Source organism: Panthera onca, chromosome B1 (genome assembly GCF_046562875.1).
Source record: "Panthera onca isolate mPanOnc1 chromosome B1, mPanOnc1 haplotype 2, whole genome shotgun sequence".
NCBI classification, from domain to species: domain Eukaryota; kingdom Metazoa; phylum Chordata; class Mammalia; order Carnivora; family Felidae; genus Panthera; species Panthera onca.
This window is the reverse complement of record NC_138342.1, coordinates 26,743,366-26,766,047: the sequence shown is the minus strand read 5'-3', so window position 1 is coordinate 26,766,047 and position 22,682 is coordinate 26,743,366.

The window sequence follows — 22,682 nt, the reverse complement described above, 5'->3', positions numbered from 1 at the left end:
GAAGAATACACAAAGAAATGAGAAGACATTCCATGCTCATGGATTGGAAGGAAAATATTGTTAAAATGACTATACTATCCGAAGCAATCTGCATATTCAAAGCAATCCTTATCAACATAACACTAGCATTCTTCACAGAGCTAGAACAAACAATTCTAAAATTTGTATGGAACCAGGAAAGACCCCAAATAGCCTAAGCAATCTTGAAGAAGAAAAGCAAAGCTGGAGGCATCACAATTCAGGACTTCAATCTGTATTCTAAAGCTGTAATCATTAAGACAGTATGGTACTGGCATAAAAACAGACACATAGATTGATAGAACAGAATTGAGAACCCAGAAATGGACCCACAAATGTATGACCAGTTAATCTTTGGCTAACCAGGGAAAAATATCCAATGGGAAAAAGACAGTCCCTTCAGCCAGTGGTGCAAGGAAAACTGGACAATGACATGTAGAAGAATGAAAATGGACCACTTTCTTACACTATACACAAGAATAAATTCAAAATGGATGAGACTTAAATGTGAGATGAGACATAAACAACTTTTGAAAGAGTATATGATGAGATATGAAATAGTTTGCTAAACATTGTCATGTTTATATTCTAATATATATATATATATATATATATATAATATATATAAAGTAGAAAGTATCAGTTAACAGAGAAGATAGTTCCTATGAATCAAGACAGTTCTTATTCATAAGAAATGATGAATCATGGTCTTCTTAATAAAATGCACAAGTATTATCCCATGTTTTATCTTTAAAACTTGTTCAATCACGGGGCACCTGGGTGTCTCAGTCTTTTAAGTGTCTGACTTCAGTTGAGGTCATGATCTTGTAGTTTGTGAGTTCGAGCTCCACGTCTGGAGCCTGCTTTAGATTCTGTGTCTCCATCGGACAAAGGGCTAGTATCCAAAATCTATAAAGAGCTCATCAAACTCCACACCCGAAAAACAAATAACCCAGTGAAGAAATGGGCAGAAAACATGAATAGACACTTCTCTAAAGAAGACATCCGGATGGCCAACAGGCACATGAAAAGATGTTCAACGTCGCTCCTTATCAGGGAAATACAAATCAAAACCACACTCAGATACCACCTCACGCCAGTCAGAGTGGCCAAAATGAAGAAATCAGGAGACTATAGATGCTGGAGAGGATGTGGAGAAACAGGAACCCTCTTGCACTGTTGGTGGGAATGCAAATTGGTGCAGCCGCTCTGGAAAGCAGTGTGGAGGTTCCTCAGAAAATTAAAAATAGACCTACCCTATGACCCAGCAATAGCACTGCTAGGAATTTATCCAAGGGATACAGGAGTACTGATGCATAGGGGCACCTGTACCCCAATGTTTATAGCGGCACTCTCAACAATAGCCAAATTATGGAAAGAGCCTAAATGTCCATCAACTGATGAATGGATAAAGAAATTGTGGTTTATATACACAATGGAATACTACGTGGCAATGAGAAAAAATGAAATATGGCCTTTTGTAGCAACGTGGATGGAACTGGAGAGTGTGATGCTAAGTGAAATAAGCCATACAGAGAAAGACAGATACCATATGGTTTCACTCTTATGTGGATCCTGAGAAACATAACAGAAACCCATGGGGGAGGGGAAGGAAAAAAAAAAAAAAAAAAAAAGAGGTTAGAGTGGGAGAGAGCCAAAGCATTAGAGACTGTTAAAAACTGAGAACAAACTGAGGGTTGATGGGGGGTGGGAGGGAGGGCAGGGTGGGTGATGGGTATTGAGGAGGGCACCTTTTGGGATGAGCACTGGGTGTTGTATGGAAACCAATTTGACAGTAAATTTCATATATTAAAAAATAAAATTAAAAAAAAAAAAAAAAAGATTCTGTGTCTCCCTCTCTCTCTGCCCCTCCCCCACTCATTCTCTATTTCTCTCTCTCAAAAATAAACATTATTTTTTAATTGAGCTATCATGCCATTCAATTATTCATTTAAATAATTTTTCTTAAACATATTAGACTTTTATGATGTGCCAGCAACTGTTCAAATTTCAAGGAACATAATTAGTACAAATTTGTAAGTTTCCTAGCTTTTTTTTTTTTATTCTGAATACCTTCAACTTTGCTCCTCTGATATCTTTAATTCAACTATTGATATTAATTCACCATTATAGACATATCCTATTTATATGTATACTACTGTTATTATTTTCTTTATCTTAGATCAAAAATGTCAATGAATAGAGATTAAGTTAGCAATGTCTTACTAGTCTTACACTAAATATTGATAATAAAATTAGAATAAACAAAAACTCCCCATATTTTACACTTTATTCATCAGTGCTTGCCTTATCCTTAGTGTTGTGTACATAAAATGTATGACTATACTGTTGATAAAATGACTCTTGCTTTCTAGAGTTCAAAGTTTCTGATGAAATGTGCAATATCATTACCATATTACAATGGATTTAGAAAACTGAAATTCCAGCACTTAGAACTTTGAGAAAACAACATTATATCAATGACAAGACTGATGTAATTTATGACATTATTGATATGCTTTATGAGAATTCTAGTTTCTGCGAATAAGGTAGTAAGAGGGACTACTGAATCAATGACAATAGAAATAAAATGACCCAAATGGCATCATACAGTGGGTCAGTCTCAAGGGGACATGGTCCTCTCAGTTATACAGCAAGAATGTCTGGTTGGAATATTAGAAGAAAATGTTGGTAATATTGGAATATTACCCAGCCATCAAAAAGAATGAAATTTTGCCATTTGCAGCAATGTGGATGGAGCTAGAATGTATTATGCTAAGTTAATTAAGTTAATCATAGAAAGAGAAATACCATATGATTTCACTCATATGTGAAATTTAAGAAACAATACAGATGAACATATGGGAAGAGGGGAAGAGGAGAGAGAGAAACAAACCACAAGAGGCTCTTAATGATAGCAAACGGGGTTGGTGGAGATAGGTGGGTGGGAGATGGGCTAGGTGGGTGATGGCTATTAAGGAGGGCACTTGTTGTGATGAGCACTAGGTGTTGTGTGGAAGTGATAAATCACTGAATTCTGCTGGCACCAATATTGCACTGTATGTTTACTAACTAAAATTGAAAACAAAACAAAACGAACAAACAAAAAAACCATGGACTTTTCCTGAAAGAAGGCAGAGAAAAGGCTTTGTCTGAGCTTACGTTTAAAAGATAAGCTAGCCTGGGGAAAGATCTAGTTTTCTTGACATATTTTTTAAATTTTGACCAAGATTACTTAATATTCATATTAAGAGATTATATCATTTGCCTTCCGATAAACAGTTGTCTATGTTTAAAAAGCACTATTTATGGTTAAGTAATACAGGTGAATAATTGTACAGTTTTTATTAAATACTTCAATTATGAGTAGTTTTTTACATTTTTGTGAGTTTTTTGTTTTTTTACATTTTTTTTTTTTATATTTACATGCATTTCTGAAATGGAAAAGAGCCTGCCAGTGGAAGAAGAAAATTCAGGTCCACGGAGACTGTGGACAAATAACATACTTTGCCAATTTATTGAAATTTCACATGAATGTCTTGCAATAATACTAAGCAGAGTTGCCCTTGAAAATTCAGGATGTGTATATGGAAGACATTGCACAATATACTAATGGCATATGAACTCTGTCTTTAGGCTAGTTTAGGTATATCTTTATAGAATCATTAGCCACATTTTCAAACATTAATTGGACAACAGTTATTTGTTACACAATATAAAGTTAATTCAAAAAGTCAAATCTTAAAAATGCTTAATAAAATCTATTAATCTGTTCTATACTCACAGCATTAATTTTATAACTTAAAAGTCACGAATATATATTTATTTCTTGGACCTGAAAAGCTGATATATATTTTAGGCAAAGTACAGTTTCACTGAGCAAATGTAGAACAAGTTTTGAATGTCTTGACTATGTGTTCTATTTGTTATGAGTACTATGTTAGAGTTAAAATGACAGAAATAAGGGGTTCTGTGCAGTGTTTTTCAATATCACTGATAAAAATTTAAAAAAAATACACGATGCTGGTGATATTTTTTTACCTTGACTTTTTGTTACAACTTTGAAGATAGGATATTTTATGTGTTGGAAGCTAAGATCACTGATTTGAGAACATTTCTTTCTTTTTAGTATAAGTATTTAATTGTCTCAGTTTCCTTCTAAACATCTTTAGGCGCACCTCACAAATCTGGATGTTGTGCTGGGTTGTCATTTATTTTTACTTTTTTCTAATATCTATTGTGACTTCTTTTTTGGCCCATTTGATATTTAGAAGTATGGTATGTAGTCTCCAATTATTTTCAGATAAGATATTCTAGACCTTTTTCTGTTATTGATGTTTAACTGAATTCTATTGTGGCCTGGGGAATACTTCGTAAGAGGGGGTAATTCTTCAATACTGGTTAAGACTAACACCTTTTGTATTACGGTGTAGGAAATGGTCTATTTTAGTGATGTCCCACGTGAACTTGAAAGAATATGTTTTGTGTTCTTTAAGTCCGTACATTCGATCAGTGTCATTTCACTCATTAGTTGTTAGTGTTCTTCAATGCTTCAGTATCCTTACAGATTCTCTGCCTACTTTTATTCCCTTCAAATAATGAGAGATCTAGTGAACTATCTACCATAATTATGAATTTGTCCACATTTCCTTTTAGTTATTTCCTGTTCTTATACTTGTGTTATTGGGTTCTGCGTTAAGTGCATTTTTAGATTTTTACTCTCCTTTGTGAATGTTTTCTGTATTAACATGTAATATCATTCTGTATCTTTGGTAATATTCCTTTGTCAGAAGTCTGTTTTTCTAAGGTTTATTTATATAGTTACTTTCACTTTGTGTTGATTAGGGTTAGTGTGTTATATTTTTTTTCACATTTTTTAAATCTTATATGTAAATACATCATGACCAGATAAAATTTCCCAGGATTACAAGGTTCGTATAGCATTCAAAACCCAACCATTAACTGACCATATCAAGAGACTAAAGAATACCATATCATCATTCCAGTAGGTACATAAAAGAGTTTAACAAAATACAACAACATCGAATCATATAAAATCTCTCATCAAACTAAGAAAATTCATCATAGATCCTACAACTAGAATCCCACTTAGTTTGAAAGACTGAATTCTTTCCCTCCAAAATGGGGAGAAACTGAAGAAATAACCCTTATCACCCCTTCTAAACAACATGATACCTCTCATTTTATCACTTCAAGTCTCAATGGAATGAACTTAGATTTCATTTAATTTAATTTAATTTTACCTTTTCCTCTCTGTCATGATTACCTTCAAACAAAAACCATTTTATTCTTTTTCTGTAGTTTTTTTTCCTGGATTCTCACTTTTATTTTCTCTCTGGAAGCAAAATGTACATTCTCAAATAAGAATTAATTTGAATTTAAATTTAATAATTTATAGCTAATAATTTAATTTAGCTTGAATTTAGCTTAAATTTCCATTCTATTATTTGATGCAGGCTATTTGTGAGGACTTTTTCCATTCTAGAAACATTATCACAGAGGCTTCTTTTTAGAGGGACTGTAGTCATCTTGCAAGGATGTCCTCAAGGAAAACCTCTATCGATGACTGTTTTAGTTCTCTATCTTGGGGAGAAGAGATAGATGGTATAGTGCAAAGAATGTTTATTAGAGAAACAAACTTGTAGAAGGAAGGCAAAAGAAACAAGATTGGCCAGCGGGAGAAATTGAGTTCCGAGTCTCCTTTGGTTCACCCCATGGGGAGCTCTGGAGCTAAAACTGCCAATTAAAGTTGCACTGCATTGACCCCAAACTTGTGGGTTGTTAACCCCCTTGTATTATCGCATTTATGCAATATTCTTTTTTTTTTTTTTTTTTTTTTTTTTTTTTTTTTTTATGCAATATTCTTAAAAAGCAAGACAACTGGGGCAGAAAACATATCAGTGGTTGCCAGGTGATTCAGGTGGGAGTGAGATAGGAGATTGACTACATAGGAGACTGACTACAAAGACGTACCTCATAACATTTTATAATGATGAAAATCTTCCGTAGCTTGACTGTGTGATGTTACAGGACTGCATAGGTCTGCAAAAGTCATCAAATCCTGTATCTAAATAGGCTTCATTTTGTGGTATCTACATTATCCCTTCAACATGAGAAAAGATAAAATAGAGCAGAATTTTAGTGACAAGCTTAAAATTAATAAACAGCTGGCATGCCTAACAAATATTAAAGATGAGAAATTCATATATATGAATTAATAATCAATAAATGTATATGAAATCACTTTTTCAACATGAACCACATATATATGAAAATTATTTAAAATATGTTGTCAAAGTATGTAGGTATGTTTGGTGTGTGTATGTGTGTGTAATACCACAAAAATATTACACACTGCAAAGGGGAGAGGCAGGAAAAATATAAGTAATAATAATAGATTTAATAAAATATGTCAAAGAAAATTTTTCCCTCAAGACTTTACTGATGATTTATTTTTAAGTAAGAAATACCGTCTATGATCCTGTTTCTCAGACTTCAATGTTACATCCATATCCCCCGGGCATCTTGAAAGTGCAGATGTTAAATGAATATATCTTTCAGTGGGGTCTGAGATCTGCATTTTTATGAGCTCCCAAGAAACTCCAGTGTTGTTTGCCACTGAATCTCTTTTAAGCAGAGCCCTATGATATTTAAACTGTTTCACTGGTAGAGAATAGTTTTTTAAATAAAACTAGAATTTGAAATAAAAAGCTGGGAAAATTAACTCAATTATAAGTTGCCAAAAATCGTGTGTGCATGTGTGCATACACATACAAAACATGGGAGAGTACTTATTAAATTTCAAAGACAGTTATATGGGGCACCTGTGTGGATCAGTCGGTTAAGCGCCAGACTTTGGCTTAGGTCATGATCTCATAGTTCGTGAGTTCAAGCCACATGTCCTGCTCTGTGCTGTCAATTCAGAGCTTAGAGTGTGCTTCTGATTGTGTGTCTCCCTCTCTCTCAAAAATAAATAAACATTTTTTTTTTTTAAATTAAAAAAAAACCCAGTTATATGGGGCACTTCGGTGGCTCAGTCATTTAAGCATGAGACTTCAGTTCAGGTCATGATCTCGAGGTCCTGGTCTGTGTATTTGAGCCTCATGTCAGTCTCTGTGCTGACAGTTCAGAGCCTGCTTCAGATTCTGTGTCTCCCTCTCTCTCTGCTCCTCCCCTACTCATGCTCTGTCTCTGTCTCTCTTCCTCAAAAATAAATAAACATTAAAAAAATAAAATAAATAAAATTAAAAAACAGTTATAAAAACTAACAATAAAAAAGTGTGACCTGCTTGAAGAAAACCAGTAAAACTTATGATAGATTATTGAAAGTGATAAGTAAAATATGAAAAGTTTCTTTTCTTTATGTGGTAAACTCAATATCATTACATGGTCTCTTTTCGTCACCAATATATATTTTATTCAAGTCAAATAGAAATCCTATGATTTCTCTTTCAGTTGGTAAAGTCTCCCAAAAGTCATCAGAAGGATAGACAGTAATGATGAATCACTGAATTCTATATCTGAAACCAATTTTACCGTCTATGTTAACTAAGACTTCGACTCAGGTCATGATCTCACAGTTCATGAGTTCAAGCCCCGTGTCCAGCTCTGTGCTGACAGCTCAGAACCTGGAACCTGCTTCGGACTCTGTGTCTCCTCTCTCTGTCCCTCCCCCACTCACTCTCTCTCTCTCTCTCTCTCAAAATTAAATAAACATAAAAAATTAAATAAAATAAATAAATAAAACTTGAATGAAATAAAATAAAACTTGAATGAAAACCTGAAATCAAAACAAGAAAAGGAAACCTGCGTAACTTCAGCTACGAAGCTGAAATTTTGAACAGCACAGAATGACAAAAACAGAAGTGAAAAATCACCACACTGAGAAGAAAATCTAGAAACAGAACCATAGACGTAAAAATTTTGAAAGTGTCATTTCATCTCAGACACTGGGATGTTCGAGTTATATTCAAGCCATTGGTTTGTAATAAGTGGCCAACTGGATTTAAAGAAAAAGTGTCTCACGAGGGCTGCTGTATACAAAGTTACACCAGTTGCTCGCTGGGTACCTCCAGAACTGCCATTCCCGTCACCATCTGTGTGAACAGTTTTCCCCCTGGGTGTGCAGTGTCCGGGGTGACTTTGGCTACCTTGTCATTTACTCCAAAGTAAATTCCAAGTTGTTAACAGAGTAAAGCTTTATTTTTGATAAGTAAAATCATAAAAGTACTGAGAACATTTGTTGGAGCAAATTCTCCATGTCCATCCCGTCCTGGAAAATGGAATAACAACTTAAAAAAGAAGAAAAAAAAAAAAAAAAGGAGGAAGCTGAAGCCAAGAAAAACTAATAACAACACACCCATACATGGAGTAGACAAAGTCAAATCATGTTAATTTCAAAATCCTTTCTCTGCAAGCTTCAGTGTATTGCATAGAACCATACACATTATATGGAGTTGAAGTGTGTGCACATTAGTAAATAGACTACATTTTAGTTCTTAGGTTTGCTCATGTGTTTTCCAGTCTATGATGTCTGTGGGGTGATTATGTTAATTACTCTCCCCACGTTACTTGCATACCAAAACTTATCTCTTATAGAAAAAAATGTTGGGGCACCTGGGTGGCTCAGTCGGTTAAGTGGCCTACTTTGACTCAGGTCAGGATCTTACAGTTCATGAGTTCGAGCCCCGCGTTGGGCTCTGTGCTGACAACTCGGAGCCTGGAGCCTGCTTCAGATTCTGTGTCTCCCTCTTTCTCTGCCCCTCTCCCCCTCACGCTCTGTCTCTATTTCTCTCAAAAATAAATCATAGACATTAAAAGAATGTTATGTGAATGTGTATAGGTACCTATTTATTGTCTGTGAATCTTTCAAAGTTTATCAAACCACTCTCCAAATTTGAGTCTTCTACAAAACATAGATTTTGTTTTGTTTTGTTTTTTTTAAATTGTCTTCATCCTTTCAAAATTCCAATCTGTATATCTTAAGTAACCCTACCTATCTGTGTCCATGGCCCTAGAAAATCATATATAATGGTTCACACCAAAAACATCTTCCATGTCTAACTGAGTTTGTTAATTTCATATTTTTGAATTTCACATATTATCTTATTTGTAACATTCCAGATATAAGCTAACATTTAACAACAAGAGGAAAGAAAGAACAAGGTAATGATGATTTTTTGTTTTCATCAGAAAAGAAGATGAAGCAATCTGTTCTTCTTATTTCTTAAGAGTAGGGGCACCTGGGTGGCTCAGTCCGTTGAGCATCTGACTTGGGCTCAGGTCATGATCTCACAGTCTGTGAGTTCAAGTCCCGTGTCAGGCTCTGTGCTGACAGCTCAGAGCCTGGAGCCTGCTTCGGATTCTGTGTCTCTCTCTCTCTCTCTGCCCCTCCCCCGCTCAAGCTCTGTCTCTCTCTCTCTCTCTCTCTCTCTCTCTCTCTCTGTCAAGGATAAATAAACATTAAAAAAAAAAAAGAGTAGTTAGGATAATGTATCAGTTATTTATTGATGCTTAACAGGTTACCTAGGAATCAAGGATCTTAAAGCAATATGCATTTATTATCCAACACAATTACCATGGGTCTTGGTGTGTTTGGCTCACAGTTCCTGAGATTTCAGTGAATACATTGGCCAGAGCTCTGTTCTTCGTCAGGCTTTCCTAGGGCCAGATTCTGCTTTCTAAGATGCTTACTCAGATGTCGGGCAAGTTAGTGCTGGTTGTTGGCAGGAGGCCAATAGTTCCTTGACATGTGACCTTTTCCATAGGCTGCTAGAGTGTGCTTATGGCATGACATTTAGTTCCCCCAGAGCTAGTGAACCAAGAGAGAGCAAGGTGGAAACAATAATGTCTTTTGCCATTCTGCCTTGGAAGGAATAGTCCATCATTTCTATGGATCCTATTTGATACAAAAGTGATCCTTATTCAATTTGAAGGAGGGCTCAAACTGATGCCAAGAGAAAGGAAGTTGTTGAGGGCATTTAGAGACGGGCTATTCCACATAATATTTTCACTGACTTTGAAAAGCTTTAATCACAATCCTGATCTTACCCCTTTAAAAAAATGAACTTCATGAACAAAGCAGATATTGGAAATACCCATTACTGTAAAAACAAAGTGAATACAAAACTGATTTGACCTGTTATTTGTGAAGCTCTTACACTATTACCAATATTTCATGACAAAATATTTCAGATTATCTCAGTACCATGATGCTATTAACCATTTTCTCCACAAATCTTTTTATTTGCTAACGTAATGTTTTCTAAAGGTTGACAAAAGTGGCATAGTAAAAAGACAAAAGAAGATATTAACAAAAAAACAAAAAGTCTACACTAAGTGGGAATATTTACACTTAGGATATCTGATAAGTACTGAAAAGCCATAAGTTTAGGGGATACACCATTGCCACTTTTTTCTGATGATAGCTTATGAATTTGAGTAATACAGATGAAAACAATAGTGTGAGAATTAGAGAGTGAAAAATTAAATATTTGAAAGCTTCCTGCTCTAATTGCAAATTATTTCAATATGTGAACAGTATTTCTATTTCAAAATTCCACCTGTTAAAGACTATAAAGTATTTACAAACTTTCAGAATATGCTGAGTTACTTGAGACATTTAGTTTAGGAAATAGAAGGCCAAGATGATTTAAGTGTTACCTTTAAAAGATGTTTTACAATTTGTCTTTTCTTCCATTGCGTATTAAATAAGATATTGTCAGTCAACAAATATTGAGATACCCTAGGCTATATAGCACTACCTTAAATGCTCAGATATCCAACTGTGTTAAAGTTATTAGTACTGAAAACATATCTCTGAAAATAGAGTTAAAATTTACTTTGATAGGGGTGTCCTAGAATAGAATTTCATCTGTTTGGAGTCATCTAGATGAATCCAACTTTAAAGTTAGATGATGGAGTTATATGATCTTTCAAAGTTTCTGCTAACCTATGATTTCATGAGAAAATAAGGATTTTCAGCTTTCTAGCTTTCCCACTGACTGTAAATCTTATTCATAGCAAACTGACAGATCTGGATATTATCTAGGATGATAAAATATTCTCATGGTTAACTTTAAGTCTCAACACTTTTTAATCTTTTCACTAATGATTCTCACCAGGGAATAGAAATTCTGCTCGTTAAAGTTGTGGAAGATAATAATTAAATCTTTTTATTATTATTATTCTGTAGTTCTTGTATTTAAGGTTCAGGAACTTCATGAGTTCACAAAATGTACAGAGTTTTAAGGCTCTGCTTTTCAAATTGTGTTTGAAAATCTCTAGTTTTAAGCTATGAGGAATGTAAATTGCCAAGGAAAGAGCAACTAAACTAATCTTTAATAGAGTCCTTTCCAATGTATAGAGCATATTCTTTTAATAATATATAAAGTGAAATCTGTTTTAATGTATAATAATAATAAAGTATTAGTTGATCTTTATGGTGAGAATGAGAATTAAGTTTTTAGGACAGTGATATAATATTTTCTTTGAAAAGTGTTTATAGATTACAAAGTGAATCAATTTGTATAAAATATTAAATAATTGGAATAGTGAATACAGTATATAAAAAAGGTTAAGTTCACAAACACAGCTGTAAGACTTAGCTATTGTAGTGCAGAAGTTTTCCTCTGAACATTTAATGACGTGCTTACCAAACATGGAACCATAGAATAGGAAAAATAAATAAGTTGATGCCATTAAATTAATCCTGTTTTTTTTTTTTTTTTTTCAATACAAGATCTAAGCCAGGCTTTTTAGTGAATCTCTTCAGTACTCGCTTTCAGATGACAACACATTCCTCTCTTCCTCAGGTCATTCTTGGAACCTGCTCATCAGTGATTTTATGATGGTTAAATTCTGAAATTAGGATGGGGTTTGGGTGGAGTAACCTAGCTGTTGGAGTAGGACCCCATAGCTGGTTTGCATGGAATATGTGCCTTGAGGTAGCCCAATTGTAATAGTGGTAAAAATTCTTGAAGAGAGACTTACAAATTCAAAAGTTAAATATAGCAGTATACAAACACCAAGTTAACTATAGAATCAAAAAGAAGTGATGGAGGGGAGCCTGGATGGTTCAATCCATTAAGCAGCTGACTCTTGATTCTGGCTCAGGTCCTGATCTCATGGTTGTGAGATCAAGTCCCACGTCAGGCATGCTGAGGTTGGAGCCTGCTTAAGGTTTTCTCTCTCCCTCTCCCTCTGCCCCTGCCCTGCTCACAAGGTTTTTTCCCTCTCTCTCTCTCTCTCTCTCTCTCTCAAAACAAAATAAAAAGGAGTGATGAAGAGAGTGAGAAACTGGGTGAAAGTGATTCTCCTTCTAAGAAACAAGAGAACAAGAGTACAGTTAGACCACTCTAACAGAATTTTGTGCCTCAAGTCCATTTGTGAGGCTGTAATCTTGTACTTCTTAAATTTGTAAGGTTCATTATTTATAGGCAAGCCATGTGGGGGCTTCAAGAGGAATGTTTCCACTACTTGTTTAGAGTCTGACATGCAGCAATTCTCATTCATTCAAAAGCAGATTTAGTGGATTTGATGCTATATTCCTGGCATTTTGCTGGACCAAAGATTTAATTGAGGGAGCACGTGTCCTCATGGAACTCTGGAGAATAATGGCTAGCATATAACTAAATAGAAAATTACAGTCAGGTTGGCAAATACCACAATCTGGATAAATATGGTATAATATCAGAGGCATAAAAAAGTAGTATCATCTGTTTTTTTAAACTTTTTTAAAGTACAGAAAAATCACTGAATAATATAACAAGCACTCCCCATAATCCTAAATGAATAAATCCTGGAATTGTATGATATTTTTCCAAAGTTCTTTAGATACATAATATCTAAAATAATATTTTTTAAAAAATTAGTTAAATGCATAGATAAAGCAAAAGTCCCCTTTGAATTGGATAGGCTTACACAAAAGACTTGCACTAATTCAGCTCTTAATGGCTGTGGTAAAAACCATCCAGCTCCACAAGTAAGGACATCACTTGCCAAGGTGATTGCCTGCCATTTTCACCTGCTTCAGGATTTACCTTACTTTGGGGCAGACACATGATTTCATCCAAGGTCAGCCTTCCCTTAAGGTGGCCCATATCCAGCGACTGACGGAAGTGGGCATGTAAGTCGGAGACATTTTGCACCAACCCAGCACAGCTCTGATGGACTATTCCATAGTTTCCTGCATGATAGCTGAGGCAGTCATTAAACCGGCCCCGTAGATCAACTTCCCCCCCCCCACGCCCCACTTGGTCCAGTCATGCTTCCTTCCCTTTCTTCTAAAGAATTGTCCCCAAATAATCCCTTAAATAACATTCAGCCCACTAAATTCCATCTCAGTGTCTGAATCTTCCAAGAAAAACCTATGGCAATGGCCAACAAAGCTTTTCCTATGACATGGTGACACCCAAGTGGAAACCTGAAGGAGGACCAAGTATTTGTCGCAAAGAAACATGTGGAATTCTATTTCCAGGAGTAGATCCCATTTTCTAAACACTCTTTAGCTCAGAAGAAAATAAATACGTAAGTTGAAGCTGTATATTTTCTTACATGTGTATATAGATATGAATTTTGTGGTTGCAGGGAGGAAGAAAGACATGAGAATCCAAGAGAAATTAGAAATGAAGAATAAAATGATTTCACAAATAAAATAATGGGGAAGAACAAATAAAATTAAGCACGATGCTAGTTTTGTCAAATGTACAGCTGAGGCAGTAGCCTCATTCAGGCAGAATGAATGTAGTTTCTGATGAGTTTGGGGAGGTGCCTGTATCTAAATAAATCCCTCCCCCAAATTGGAAATATAACTTAGCTCGTAAGTAACAAAACATTTGATGGGTCTGTTGGATTAACACGTGTTTACTAAGTCTCTCTGTATTTCTCAGTATAGTGGGATGATTTTCTCTGGTATGGTCCCTGTCCTCAGCATGGAAGATAGGATAGGATCAATGACAGATATCACACACACAATCATATAAAGAAATATACAGCTGCAAAGTCTGATATAGTCCTTAAGGATAAAAAAGTTTCTGTTATGAAACAGAAGGGAGGAGAGTTGATTCACACTGTGGATTTCAAAGAAGGCCTCTCAATATCTTGACATGAAGTTAAAATTTGAAGGATAAATAGAACTTAGCTTAGCAAAAGATCAAGAGAAGACTAGTGTCGCAAGAGGAAGCGGCATCTGCCAAGTGTTTAAACTGTGACTATAAGACTAGACTTTTGTAGGACTTGCTTAACACTGGAATGTTATGCTAAGTGCTGATGGAGAGCCACTGAAAACGTGAAGGCAGGGAAGTTAGCAGAGACATGAAAATTCTAGAGTTATTTATGTCCAGTTTGCACTCAAAGCCATGGAAGTAGATGCTTTTTGGGGGAAAGAGTAGGTGAGGGAGAGAAAATAGGGCAAAGTACAAAGACTCCTAGAATCTGAGAGATAGAGATCAAAAAGTGGAAAAGGAATGAATAAACCCCAGAGGAAAATAGTCAAAAACATCAGAAACCAGAAGAGACACTATTGTGTCAAATAATACAAGAAAGATTGATACAGATTTTTTAAATGATCATCAGATTATGAATTTCAATTTTAGAATAAAGTCACAGTGGTATAATCATACATTAGGAGGAGTATTATAAAATTGAATTGCAGGGTTTCTATTCCTGTAAGATTTCCTGAACATCTCTCTGTTGTAAACTATTCATTATACATATCTATTCTTGCTCTCCTAAGGGGGGGAGGGGGAAGTGTTCTTTGCGTTTTGTTTTGTTTTGTTTTGTTTTGTTTTGTTTTGTTTTGTTTGTAACATAATTGACCAATCAAGGTGGTTGGGTTTCAAACTAGTTTTTAAAGAGAGGTTTAAACTGGTTATTATAAGGGCACCTGGGTGGCCCAGTTGGTTGAGCCTCCAGCTTCAGCTCAGGTCATGATTTCACGGTTCCTGGGTTCAAGCCTGTTTCGGACTCTGTGATGACAGCTCACAGCTCGCAGCTCGCAGAGCTCGAAGCCTGGAGCCTGCTTCTGATTCTGTGTCTCCCTCTCTCTCTGCCCCTCCCTTGCTTGCTCTGTCTCTCTCTGTCTCTAAAAATAAATAAATGTAAAAAAAATAAACTAGTTTTTATAAAGTATTTTAGAATGCAGTTTCAGAAAATTTGATGAAGTATTTACAAGAGAGTTCAGGTTTTGTCCCAGTTTATCACCTTCATTTAATGAATTGCATTTAACTAATTGATCTCAATAAATAATTAGAATTTAGGATTATTCTAATATTGTGAGGAATGTATATATATATATATATATATATATATATATATACACACACATACACATATATGTACATATATGTACATACACATATTACACATACATAGGTATATATAATTTTAAAATCTATAATGTTACACCTATCATATAGCTACCTTAGACATACAAAAACTGATTCAGTATTATTAAGTAGGACATTATACATGTACTCTTTCCTATTTCTGACTTTCTGAAAAGTGGTAATCTGGACACTTATTTTTGTACATTTGTTCAAAGACAGTTATAAAACCAACTTCTCACTCCACCATTAGCAAATTATTTAAATATATATATATATATATATATATATATATATACACACACATGTATGTATATATGGCTTATTTTCTTGTGTTTTGTAATGAGGGGAAAAATGAAAGAAACCTAGTGTCTTTACCATTGCTTTTACCTTAGTTACAAAACTCATATCATAAAATCAATAACAGCACTCGTGGGCATGTGCTAAACTTAAACAACACCAATTCTTCTCCTTTAGGCCTCCCAGTGCCACTGAGTCTTGCTATCAAACTGCAGTTTATATCTCCTGGCTCACAATATTTAGCCAGTAATTTAAATTCCATCAGGATCCCCAGGGATATTTTGAAAACATGGATCTTTGTAAAGGCTATTATTATGTGACATGTAGCTGTGCTACATCAAATTATTAAATTGTTTGTATTCTTCTATCAGTTTGAATAAGCCATCAATTTGATGATATGCTCATATAAGTCTTAAATAAAAATGACAAATTGTGTGGGTAACAACATTCTGTACAAATTAAATACACTAGCCAAGACAAATATTGCTTACCTCCACACCAGATACAGTTCTTTCAAGAAGCTCTACATGACAAGTCCACAGATCTCTTTCCTGTGTATCTATCGGTCTGTCTATCTATCTGTCTATCTATCTATCTATCATCTATCTACTATCATCTATCATCTTCGTCTGTTAGGCTCCCCCTAATATGGTCAATTTCTATCCTAATGCAAATCCACTTCTTCCAATCTTAAAATGCCCCTTGGTACATTTTAACTTCTTTACTTTCAGAAAATGTATCTTATATGAAAACTCTAACTATAGGCTTAAGAATTTTTCTAATGGTACCATTTTTCCTCTTCTTCTTCTTCTTCTTCCTTTCCTTCTCCTTCTCCTTCCCTATTTGTTTATCTTTCAAATTAAATTCTCCTTCTGTTTCATCATTAGCTCCATCACATCGTTTGTTTTTCAAGAATCCAAACAACTATTTCATTAAACATTTCAAATCTGGGGCACCTGGTGTCTCATTCACTTAAGCACCTGACTTGGGCTCAGGTCATGATCTCACAGTCTCTAAGTTTGAGCCCCATTTCAGGCTCTGGCCTGACAGTACAGAGCCTGCTTGGGATTCTTTCTCTCTCCCTCTCTTTCTCACCTCCCTGGTTTGGGTGTGTACACACAGGCACATACTTTTTCTCTCAAAATAAATGAACATATAAATAATATTTTAAATCTCCCCCCCCAGCTCTTGATCTTTGCAAATCTGTTCCAGAATCCCTTTTGTTAAGTGGAGTGGGGGCAGAAATCAATCAAATATTATCCACCTTTAAACCATCATGTTTATTCCTGTCATAGCTAAATGTCTCAGAATAATAAGTTGCACATGCTATTCCCATTTCTCCACAACTATTCCCTTTTAATCTCTCTACATGATGTTTTGAAATCCAATAAAATTAAACGCTTAAAGGAAAGAATCATCTTTTAATTTCCAAATTCACTGTCATCATCTAAATGGTTATTATGCATATTAATTGCACTTCATTTGGTTTATATCTCAGTGCCCTTCATTTTCATATTTGGCTTCATCTACATGAGCTTTTCTTAGTTTTCTATCACACCAATCACATTTCCAGCGTATGATTACTCTTTAAATTTTCCCTCAACTCAAGTATTGACTGTAGTATTGAAATAATTCAATTTATATTAATCACTGCTCATAAAACTTCTTTTATACCTCAAGAATTATCTATGTCATCCAAAGTTCAGTTGTTGGACCTCTTCTCCTACACTCTATCTGAGAAGTTAAAAAGACCTTGGTAATATCACCGTACATCTCTTTTCCTCATTTTCTAGTTCTAAGCTTTTAGATGTCTCTTGCATACTATCATATGGGCTTTTATCTTAACCTACCCTTATCTACCTGCTATATATATTATTAGTTTTCATTTCACTGTGAATCTCTTAGGTACTGAGATGAAATTATCAGTTGTATTTGACAGCGTTATCTTTTTGATCAAATGTTGCCACAAACCTCTTTATCTCTAACAAGGTTCCAGTCAGATTCAACATCCTGATCATTCTCCATTTCAACTCATGGATTTTATTCTTACTTCCTATTTCAGTTTAAAAACATCAATTATTAAAAATGACCTTTAAAAAATATATAAAAACAGAATTATGGAATATATTACTCTGTATTCATCAGCAACTCATATCTGGTTGTGAGTTTATGATTTTGTATTTTTTCTGAAGCTAAAAAAATTAATGTTTATTTATTTATTTTGAAAGAGAAATAGGGCATAAGAAGGGAAGAGGCAGAGAGAGAGGGAGACAGAGAATCCCAAGCAGGCTCCATGCTGTCAGCACAGAGCCTGATGCAGGTCTGGAACTCACAAACCATGAGATCAAGACCCGAGCCCAAATCAAGAGTCAGATGCTTCACTGACTGAGCCACCCAGGTGCCCTTTTTTTTTTTCTGAAGTATTCTAATAAAAATCCTAGACACCGTGCCATTAAACATATTGTTACTTCAGTAAGTATCTAATAAGAGGTTTGACTTTTTAATATTCACACCAACTTATATTTGTTGTGTTCTATACCATTCATGTATCTCATTATTTTATATATATATATATATATATATATATATATATATATACACAATTGAATTTTCTTTTTATGAGCCTATGTTTCTTATTTTATAATCTTCTTTTTAATGTATTGCAATTTTATATCTACTTTTTTATTTAAAATAAAACACACAGCTATTTTTGTAAACCAGTCAGTTTTATTTTCCACTTAAAAAAATAATTTTATATGTATTCAAATGACATTATTTGCCAGCTTATTCTCAATAACTATACCAAAAATATTTAAACACTTGTATAGATCCATTGAAGACTTCTGATTGCAAGCAAAATGGAGTAACAGGGACCAGAATTACCCTGTTCCCTGAAACAATTAAAAATCTGGGCAGAAGATATTAAACAATGGAATTCAGCCACTAGATATCAGAAAACACAAAGCAAGGGAATCCTAAGACTGCTGAAACTTACAGGCTGAATGACAAGAGAGGAGCTTATATAGAGTTTGCCAATATGCCTAAGTTGAAGCGATGGTTTGAGTCTGGCAAGGTGAAAGAGGCTAGAGATTGGAGGGGGCAGACTGCTAGAGAGGGAGGGCATACATAGAGAGCTCCGGAGATCTTCAGGAGTTCCCCTAGAGTCTTTATGGCCTCTAATTTCCTCTCACTAATGTGGTTGGAAATTAGAAATACCAATAGGAAAATAGTGAGAGGAAACTATCTGAGGGCAGGAAGAACAATAATAGTAACAACAATGACAACACCACCACCACAAAGATTACAAGAAATAATCCTATGAGTTTATACAGAGCTGGCAGTAATCTGTGTTCCCCAAAGTATGACCAATAGTCTTACTTTGTCTGGGATTATTCTGGTTTTATAAATGAAATCTTCATGGAAAACTATCCATTCCAGACATATTGGGACAGCTGGTCAATGGGGGGAGGGGGGAGGAACATAATTTGAAGTATGCTGTGTTAGGATATCAGATGTGTATCGTTTTAGTGGTAAAATGTGAGTCCTAGATTAAAGACTGTTCTGATCTTACCTAATACAGCTGAAAAAGTAGTTTCAAGCTGTTTCCAAGTAACTTAGAAAGTCAAGTGTACTTAAAAAGAATACAAAACATTCAGCTAATCCACAGTGTCTGCGATCCAATAAACAATTGCATGCATGCAAAGGAGCAGGAAAATATGATAATACAACAAAAGGGGAAAAATCAATAGAAATGGACATGGAAATGATGCAGATGATCGTATCAAAAGACAGGAGCATCAAAATGTCATTGTATCCAAATTCAATCCAAGAGGGAAGAGGAAGGGCAGCCTGAGAAGTAGACACATAAAAGATATAAAGAAGACCAAAATTAAACTTCTACAAATACAAACTAGAATGTAAGAAATGAAAATTCACAGAACAGAATAAAACAGACAGATCAGATTCTATAGACCAAAAAAAAAAAAAAAAAAAAAAAAAAAATGAGCCTAAAACATAGCAATCAAAATTATTCAAAGTGAAACAGAAAACAGGCTGATAAAAAATGAACCTAGCACAAGTGAGATGTAGGACAATTTTAGGAAACCTAACATTTGTATAATTGGAGTAGCTGAAGGAGAATAGAGAGGGAAAAACAAAAATATACTGGAAGAAATAATGGCTAACATTTGTCCAAATAAAAAGTATAAACCCAGAACTCCAAGAAGCTCAACTAGATCCAAACATAATAAACTAAAGAAAAACACAGCGGTCACATCAAAATGATATTTCTTAAAATCAGAGATACAGAGAAGTTTTAAAATTATTTTCAAAATGGTATATTACACACAGAGGAACAAAGATAAGATTGGTACCAAGTTTCTCATTGGAAACAATGTGAGGTAGAAGATGGAAAGGCCGTTTTTAAGAAATTAACCAAAGAAACCAAACTTGTTAACCTACAATTCTATACCCATGGAAAAGTCTTAAAATGATGATGAGGTAAACTTTTTCACACACAAAAAGATAAAAGAATCATCACTGATACACCATGAAATACAGAGATATTAAAAGAAGTGTTTTAGGGAGTGGAAAAATGATAGTAGAAAAAAAATTTCGACCTACAGAAAATGGAGAGCATTAAAGTAGGTGATGTGGACTACTTTTAAGTAAGTAGTTTACTACAAGTCAACACCAAAGAACCAAATAACTAGATTACAAAATGGGAAGAGGACCTGAATAGACATTTTTTCTAAGAAGACAGCCAGATAGCCAACAGACAAAAGAAAAGAGCAACATCACTAATCATCAGGGAAATGCTAATTGAAACCACAATGAGATATCACTTTACTCTATCTGTCAGAATGGCTATAGCGAAAAACACAAGGAACAAGTGTTTGCAGGAGGTGGAGAAAAAGGAACTCTTGTACTCCCTTGGTAGGAATGCAAAACTGATGCAGCCACCCTGGAAAACACTATGGAGGCTCCTTGAAAAATTAAAAATAGAATTACTATCAGATCCAGTAATTCCACTACTAGGTATTTGCTGAAAGAAAATGAAAACACTAATTCAAAAAGATATATGCATATATACCTTTAGTGTGCTTATCGCAACACTATTTATAATAGCCAAGATAAGGAAGCAACTCAAGTGTCCATCCATAAATGAATGGATAAAGAAGATATAGACATAGACAATAGATAGATGATATAGATATAGATAGATATAGATATAGATATAGATATATAGATATAAATAGATATATAATCAAATATTACTCAACCATAAAAAGAATGAGATCTTGACATTTGCAACAACATTAATGGACCTAGTGGTTATAATGGTAAGTGAAATAAGTCAATCAGAGAAAGGCAAATACCATATGATTTCAGACATATATGATATGTAAGAAGCAAAACAAATAAACAGAAACAAATGACAAAAACAAGCAAACAAACCCAGACTCTTAATTACAGAGTACAGAGAACAAACTGGTGGTCGCCAGATGAGAGGTGGGTTGGAGAGGGGTGAAATAGATAAAGGAGATCAGGGTACACTTATCTTGATGAACACTGAGTAACACATAGAATCGTTGAATCATTATTTTGTACACCTGAAACTAATATAACGCTATGTTAATTACACTTCAATGAAAAAAAAGATGGTTTATTGTTTGAAGCAAAAAAAATGCATTATATGGCTTTAGCATATTAAAGGTAGTGTATATGCTAACATTAACGCAAAAAATAGGAAGGCAAAAGCAATTGCTGTTGTACAGTGATTAGTTTAAACAACGCAGTGTTTGCTATTTAAAGGTAGACTGAAATTAGTTGAAGCTCTGTACAATTAACACTAAAGAAAGTACTTTTTAAAGAGTTTTGTGGTCGAGCCCCTCCCTAAGGAATGTGGTGGAAACTTCAAGACAAGGGAAGGCAACCTGGCTCTGTGAGCTCCCAAGACATTCCTTGGGACTCTAACACAGACCACGCATTCAGACTGTATGTTACCATATATGGCAGACAAATGAGCAAAAATTGTACAAAAGTTTACCCCCCCCCCCCCCCCGCTATACTTGGGGCTAAGCCTTTTGGGTCTTAGCCTGCTGAGCCCATGCTGGCACCAATAAAGTTGCTTCTTGGAAAGAAAAGCCTCAGGGTCCCAACAGGCTGTGTGTGACTCATTGCTACAGTTTCATGTAAAATAAACCAACAAAAGAGGTAAAATGAAGTCCTAAAAGTAATCAACACAAAAGTCAACAGAAATGAGGGGGAAAAGAACAAAGTAGAAAATAGAAAACAAACAGCACGGTGGTACATTTAAATCTAATCACATAAATAATTACATTACAGTGAGTTGTCTAAACATCTTAATTGAGAGTCGTAATATTTGACAAGAAAATCAAAATATAACTATATGCTGCCTATGGGAAACTCATTTTATTTTACTTTTTTAATTTTTTTTTAATGTTTACTTATTTTTAAGAGAGAGAGAGAGAGAGAGAGACAAAGCATGAGCAGGGGACGGAAAGAGAGAAAGGGAGACACAGAACGTGAAGCAGGCTTCAGGCTCAGAGCTGTTGGTACAGAGCCCTACGTGGGGCTTCAACTCATCAGCCGTGAGATCATGACATGAGCTGAAGTCGGCCACTTACCGACAGCCACCCAGGCGCCCCAGGAAACTCATTTCAACATAAACACACAAATAGATTAACAGTAAATAAATGAATAAATATATGCTGCTGTAAAACTAATTAAAGAAAACCAAACGAGCCATGTTAATGTCAGACAAAGTAGATTTGAGAACAAATATTACTAGAGAAAAAGAGAGTCATTTATATTGATAAAAAAATTAAATTTGGGGCTCCTGGGTGGCTCAGTCGGTTAAGTGTCCGCCTTCACCTCAGGTCATGATCTCGCAGTTCGTGAGTTTGAGCCTGGCGTGGGGGTCTGTGCTGACAGCTCAAAAGCTCAGAGCCTGGTGCCTGCTTCACATTCTGTCACCCCCTCTCTCTACTTCTCTCC